The sequence below is a fragment of the Macaca fascicularis genome, chromosome 9, assembly GCF_037993035.2.
Source record: "Macaca fascicularis isolate 582-1 chromosome 9, T2T-MFA8v1.1".
Taxonomy (NCBI): domain Eukaryota; kingdom Metazoa; phylum Chordata; class Mammalia; order Primates; family Cercopithecidae; genus Macaca; species Macaca fascicularis.
Window position 1 is genome coordinate 10,903,181 of NC_088383.1, and position 7,790 is coordinate 10,910,970.

The following is a 7,790-nucleotide window of genomic DNA, read 5'->3' on the forward strand; positions in this document are numbered from 1 at the left end:
CTATTGGTTGAACCACTGAGCTTGCTTTCTCTATGAGACGGTATTTTGTAGATGAAGAAAATCTTTCTGAGGGTATTATGAAAAAAGTAGAGTCTTATCTTTTGATACTCCTATCATTCTATCATGAAACTCCTTGATGATTCCACACCTTTATAGCTAAATGCTTTGCTAAAGGCAGACAAAGAATGTGCTTGGTAGGAGAAGAGAACTTGAAGAAATTAGAATTCAAATGCTATTTTGATGCATGCTAATGCAAGTCTGTGTGCATGACTGTATTAGGGTGTTCACATTCAATAGTGCAAACCGTTATGTCCATGAAACATATTTCCAAAGACAATTATATTCAAAGGGAAAAATTACCAATGGTCATACGAGTAAAAAGGACAAATAGATATTGACTAATTTTATTTTATACCTTTTAAATAAACAGATTGCTTCTGCCTGAATACAGAGTTTAATTAATAGAAGAACTCATTTCCTAACCAATAGAGAGAATACTTATATATTCTTCTATATATCTCCATTGCCTGCTTTAGGAAACTTTGATTCAAGTTCTAGTATTTAATAGCTATGAAATATTTTAATATGAGTTTGGGTCTTTATTCATAAGTGAAGAGTTGTTTGTATAACATGCAATTCTGCCAAGAAAAACAGAAAAGAAGATAATACAATTTCATCTCTCTTTTATTTCCAAGAAAGTATTCCAACAGAGACCAATTTTAATGCAATTAAATTGAAAGCCATGTCTTCTCTGGTGCTGCTCTGCTGTGAGAAACACCATAGAATTTATGTTGGCATCCTCATATCATAGGTATTTGCATAATCTCTATGTAAATGTGTGCCACAAGCATTGACAATGGGCTAAACGGGTGTTGCAGAAAGCCAAGAACTGATAGTCATTACATGATACATTTCTGACATGAACATTAGGTCCCGTGTTTCTCTGTTTGGCAAGTACGAATGTTTACTTTGAGGGTTGGAGAAAATATAAGGTGTTCTGGGCTTTCTACATATCCTCTCATTCGGTAGCAAGACTCATTGAAAGCAAAGTGGAGGAGAGAACTGAAGGATTGGAAGGCAGTTCCACCCAAGACCAGGTCCAACGAAGCCACTCTCCAGGTACTGCGTGAGACTCTGTAAGAGTAACAGAAGTGATTCAGTTTCTGGTCATTTTGAATTTTTGCATGTTTCTTGCATTTTTCTGAGAGTACCAGTTATGTTTCTTTTCCTTTTTTTTTGGAAACAGAGTCTTGCTCTGTTGCCCAGGCTGAAGTGCAATGGCACGATCTCGACTCACTGCAACCTCTGCCTCCCAGGTTCAAGCGATTCTTCTGCCTCAGCCTCCCAAGTAGGTGGGACTACAGGCATCTGCCACCACACCCAACTAATTATTTGTGTTTTCAGTAGAGACGGGGTTTCACCATATTGGCTAGGCTGGTCTCGAACTCCTGACTTTGTGATCTGCCCACCTCGGCCTCCCAAAGTGCTGGAATTACAGGCGTGAGCCACTGTGCCCAGTCCTTTTTATGTACTTTTTATTCTATTTATGCTATTCTTCTGGCTTAGAACTTCCTTCTTTCCATTTATCTAACAGAATAACACCTTTGCTATGTTATCTCTCTTCCTAAAATAATATTTGAAGTACTGTATGTCCCAAATTAATACCTACTGAGGATCCCAGGAACAAATAAAGTTCTTGGGCATCTCCATATCATAAGTTCATGAATATTAATTTTTACTATGTAAAATAGTGAACTCTGTTATTTCCACATGCCAACAATCCCAACAGTCAGAATTGTAAAATATCAAGAAAAGTAATAAAAAGACCATTCTGGCTACTGAAAATTCTTCTTTGTCCTCGGTCCCTAGTTTGTATTTCTTTTTGTTTTTTTTGTTTTTGTTTTTGTTTTTTTTTTTGAGACGGAGTTTTGCTCTTGTCGCCCAGCTGGTGGGCAATGGCGCAATCTCGGCCCAATGCAACCTCTGCCTCCCAGTTCAAGCAATTCTCCTGCATCAGCCTCCTGAGTAGCTGAGATTACAGGCATCTGCCACCATGCTTGGCTAATTTTTTTATTTTTATTTTTTTAGTAGAGAAGAGGTTTCACCATGTTGGCTAGGCTGGTCTCGAACTGCTAACCTCAGGTGATCCACCCCCCTTGGCCTCCCAAAGTGCTGGGATTACAGGCATGAGCCACCCCACCAGGCCCCTAGTTTGTATTTCTTTTCTTTTTTCTTTTTTTTTTTTTGAGACGGAGTTTTGCTCTTGTCACCCAGCTGGAAAGCAATGGCGGGACCTCAGCTCACTGCAACCTCTGCCTCCCAGTTCAAGCAATTCTCCTGCATCAGCCTCCTGAGTAGCTGAGATTACAGGCATCTGCCACCATGCTTGGCTAATTTTTTTATTTTTATTTTTTTAGTAGAGAAGAGGTTTCACCATGTTGGCTAGGCTGGTCTCGAACTGCTGACCTCAGGTGATCCACCCGCCTTGGCCTCCCAAAGCGCTGGGATTGTAGGCATGAGCCACCCCGCCAGGCCCCTAGTTTGTATTTCAAATGGATGTGGCATAGCACTGTATAGCTAGCTCTATTGTGGTAGGTCCTACTTTTACATTCTCATAATAGTTTGGACTTAATTACATGTTGTCTGTACCTTGATGCATTCCTTACACAAATACTGAGTGACTGTGACGTGCCAGGCATGTAATAGGCAGCATAAAATATTGAACATGAGTCAGACTGTCCAGTTCAAATTCTGTTTCCAACACCTTCTGCCTATATGACTTTGTGTCAGTTACTAAATCCCTTTGTTTCTCAGTGTTTTCATCTTTAAATGGAAACAATAAGGATACCTGTGTCAGAGGGTTTTGTGATGAATATAGGAGATTAGAAGGAATCTACACTGTTTGGGTAAGTAGCACACTCTCCACCAAGGTCTGCTTTGTTTGTTTGTTTCTAGAGCAGTGGTTCTCAAACCATAAGAGGAACTTTTTATAAAATACCAATGTCCAAGTCCAACACCCAGACATCCTGACTTAAATGGTCTGAGTTAGGGCTTGGGCATTGTTACATTTTAAAAGTTCCCTTTTAAAAATATAAATACTTATAGTACAAAATGTATGTGTATATATATTTATTTTATTTTTAGCTTACTAAATGGATCTTTGTAGGCTGGGCATGGTAGCCCAAGCCTGTAATCCCAGCACTTTGGGAGGCCGAGGTGGGCAGAATCACTTGAGGTCAGGAGTTCAAGACCAGCCTGGCCAACATGGTGAAACCCTGTCTGTACAAAAATACAAAAATTACCCAGGCGTGGTGGTGAGTGTCTGTAATCCCAGCTACTCAGGAGGCTAAGGAGGGAGAATCACTTGAACCTAGGAGATGGAGGTTGCAGTGAGCCAAGATCACACCACACCATTGTACTCCAGCCTGGGCTACAGAGCAAGACTCCATCTCAAAAAAAAAGTAAATAAATGGTTATTTGTGAAAGCTTTACAAAACTTAAGCAAATACACTGTTGAATGGAACTTCACAATGATGGTGTAATAAGTACTTACGAGAACCATGTTCCAATCTATTTTTATACCCAAGAAATATATAAACTTCCAAATGCAGCCTGAAATAATAAAAAAGAAGTCAGCATATTTCTGATTAAAAAAAAAATTACATATTTTTAAATATATATATATTCTAGATAGATAATATATAAGTATATATTCTATATAATTTTAATATAAAATTGTATGCCAAAGTTAATTCTAAATGGTACCTATGATTGAGCCACCATTCTGATATTAAGAATACAAAGTAAGCTTATAAAATTGCTGCCCTCATAGAGATTCCAAAAGCATAAGAAACTTAAAGTTGGGGTACACATATTATTCAATTTTATCCCCAGAAAGTGTCACATTTTCTATCACCTAAATGCTTAAAAATATTTTTCAAATGAATGAATGAATACATGAATCATCTAGGAGAGACTTCTGATTCCAGCTACTCTCCTGCATACTGTGATTTCTGGCTCTCTTTAGCAACTGCAATACTTAGTTATGCTAAATAGATTTAGTGACATGATTTTGGAATATATTAAACAAATCCAATCCCTCTTTGTTAGTAAATATCAGCATTTTGTAATAAGCCTTCATGTAGCACCTCATGGCTGCTGTTACCCTGATAGTCATTTTACGAAAGAGAACCATGAGCATATTCCATTTATTGGAGAACATATTGCCTTTGTGACAGTATTCATGGAAAAACAGCTGTGCAAAAAACCTGTTATGGTAAATGTAAACGTAAAACAAGAAAAGGCGTTCTAAAAGAACGATCTATTACACTGTATTTGGTATATGTCCACACTGATTTAAGGTGTGTCATCTTAAATGTTCTAGTCAATGTGACAGGGGTTTCTGGAAAAGCTTTTTGCTTTTCTGACAGATGCAAGAGAAATATAATCCTGTTGTCCCTATTCCCCATTCTGAGCTTGAACTCTAATGTGATTCCTGGAGCTGTGGCAGCCATCTTGCAGCCACAAATCAACGAACATGAAAACAAAAAGCCAACACACAAGGTTTCAAAGACTTCCAACCATGACGGCATTTTTGAGATGCTCCCTGAAGGCTGGCAGCCAACTGACCCCACAATTTTTTACATCAAGAAAAATAACTGCCTCTTACTTGAATTACTATTTGTAAAAATTTCCTATAGTAATAACCCAAAGCATTTATAACTGATAGGTGCTCATAATGACTAGGCTATGGTTACCCACATCACAAATAGTTGAGTGCAATCAATGTAGAATCAAAATGGCAGCTGAACAAGAGACTCTGTTGACTTAGAAGAAGTTGTAGGAAATGGAAACTCATTGGAATTGGATGGCCAATCTTTTTGAACATAAAGTCATAAAACTTGCTAAAATTTGAGTAAACCATTGATATGGTTTGGCTCTGTGTCCCCACCCAAATCTCATCTTGAATTGTAATCCCCACATGTTGAGGAAGGGATCTGGTGGGAAGTGATTGGTTGATGGGGGCAAGTTCCCCCATGTTGTTCTCATGAGAGCGAGTGATTTCTCACAAGATATGATGATTTAAAAGTGTTTGGCAGTTCTCCCCTCACTCTTCTCTCTTGCTGCCATGTAAGACATGCTTTGTTTCCCTTCCACCATGATTGTAAGTTTCCTGAGGCCTCTTTAGTCATGTGGAACTGTGAGTCAATTAAACTGCTTTTCTGTATAAACTACTCAGTCTCAAGCAGTTCTTTATAGCACTGTGAGAATGGACTAATACAATCATAATATGAAAGGAATAAATATCGATGAATTTGATACATTTGTGAGCTCTAACAATATTACTAGCTTTCTGTCAGTTAGAAAGGATTTTCTAGTACTTTATTTGTCAGATTTCAGTTATTACCTTGGTCATTTGTGTACCTGTATTTTTATCTGAAAGTAAAATTGTTTTTTGCAGAGGTATAGCATGATGTCTAGTATACATATGGTTAAGTCCAGGAGTTATATTGTTAAATGGTTTAGAAAAATCCCAAAGATTTTATATAGTTGTTTGAAGATTTATTAAGTGCTACATAATTCAAAAGCATCCATGCCTTGTCTGTATTGCTGTTTTCCATTTATCTTCTTATAACCTTACTTGAGGACAAATTTAATGAACATGTTTAAAGAATTTTAAGACAAAGAAGAATATGTAACAGTTTTTTCCATACAGAACTTACTTTGAGACTCTTAAATTATATATTTTTGTCATTATTATTTATTTAAACTTATAACTTCACTCCAATTAGGTATCAGAAGAGATAACTTGCAGATTTTCTGATTTCCGACCTAACAAGAAAGGAGTATACCAAAGGATGCCTGTATGTTGGCAAAGAAAATTACTGGTCCAGCAAGTAGATGCTTTTGAAGAAAATATGTTGACTTGCTTAAAACAAAAATGGCACGTTAGCAAATCCTTGTGAGGTAACCCACTGACTCAACCCTGAAGTAACAGAGAGTGTGCAGGTTTTCTCCAGACATCAAGACTGATCTCTGGGTCATGTGCTCACGACAAGTAGTCACGTTACTTGGTTTGAAGGCCACCGATAAGCATCAAGGCTGACGTAATGGGTGCTGATGTCATTGTGACTGTGGAGCCAGGGTTCCTGGGGATCTTACACGATCCAAATTATCCCCAAATGGAGATATTCCTTGATACTCTGAAATGGTGTTATTTGGAGAGGCAGGATCCATTAAATGACACAAGTAAAAGACAGATTCTGATCATGGCTCTTCCAAGCTTTCTTTGGAGGGACTAGGGCCACATGGGGAATGCCAGAAGCCTGCTCGACATCCTCACCCAGGATGTTGGGGAAGGGCTTGCTGCCAACCGTGGCTGAGGGGTTAAGAAGAAAATAGAGTCATAAATCTTTTATTTTTTCTATGTTCAGACTCACCACGAGCTTTATCAATGTTATTTCATTCTATCTATTGCATTCTGTCCCTCTCATCCTATCTCAAACCCACAGGGTCAGTAGTGTTCTTTCTATTTTAGAGCCTAACAAACAAAAAACCCCACAAGCTGAGACTCAGAGAGATTACATATCTTCTTCAAGACAACAGAGCAAGGAGCAGTACCAGGATTCAAAACTAGCCTTTTTCTAAATCTAAATCTCATTCTCCTTGATCATTCATCTGCACACTCCCTAGGTCCAGTTCTGGCTTTATTTTACTTTATGATAATGAGTCCATATATGTGTGCCAGGCCGAGATGTAAGTGTTTTCCAGCAATCAGTCCTTTCAACAATCCTATGTGGTAAGTTCTGCTATTAGCCTCATTTTACAGACACAGTAGCTAAGGTACAGAAAGGTAACTTGGCTGCAGTTACTCAGTTAGTGGAGCCACAGTCTAGTCTCATGCTCTTAACCACTTATGCTAGTACCACTGAATGGCATCCTTTACTTTTTTGCTTATTTGTTGTCTGTTTACTCCACTCCCACTATAATGTATGGAGGTATGACCGTACATAATGTATAATAATGTAAGCTCTGTGAGAACCGAGATTTGTTTTTAATCCATTACCTCTTCTCCAGGGCTTAGAAGAGTACCTAACATATTAAAGATTCTTTTTTGCATATATTTAAGGTGTGCAGCATTGTGTTTTTGTATGCATATATATGGTGAAATGATTACCACAGGTAAGCAAATTAACCTATCCATCACCTTCTGTAGTTACTTCGTGTGTGTGTGTGTGTGTGTGTGTGTGTGTGTGTGTGTGTGCGTGTGTGCTTGATAAGGGCATCTGAAATCTACTCTCTGAGCAAATTTTCATTGTACAATATCCTTAACAATAGTCTTCATGCTTTACATCATAACTCTACAATTCACCCTACATTCTGTAAATTTGTAAACTTTGACTTCCCCCCAATTCCCCCATCACCCTTTCTTAAAATATTTAAGATTCTCAACCTATTGAATAAATCATGCTGCTTATTTGGGGACACAGGGAGCTGATATTAGAACTGAGGATTCTCAGGAGTTAGGTCCAACGTCTAAGTCAACCTGGGACACCTAGAGTGAGGTGTTTCCTGCTGTGCATATGGCTGACCACCAGAGTATTTCTTGGGTGCCCAGACAACAGAATTCCTGGGTGAGAAAGCTCTGTTGTGCTTTTTTTGAGCATTATTCATTCTGGCAGAAGCATCTAATTCAAAGAATCATAACCCTTTTGATGGTGGATTTCAATGGGGTTCCCATAGATCCTTCTCTCAGGTGGATGTTGGATTCAAAGTAACACAGAATTGAG

General features: G+C 38.3%; 1 long non-coding RNA gene across 1 annotated transcript; it reads left to right on the top strand.

The window, feature by feature from the left end:
• Positions 1-987: 987 nt before the first annotated feature.
• Positions 988-7,091, top strand: LOC123566922 (uncharacterized). The gene is made up of 3 exons (XR_006689645.2): positions 988-1,119; positions 2,815-2,906; positions 5,793-7,091. It is a non-coding gene; the product is annotated as an uncharacterized lncRNA (long non-coding RNA).
• The last annotated feature ends 699 nt before the right edge of the window (positions 7,092-7,790 follow it).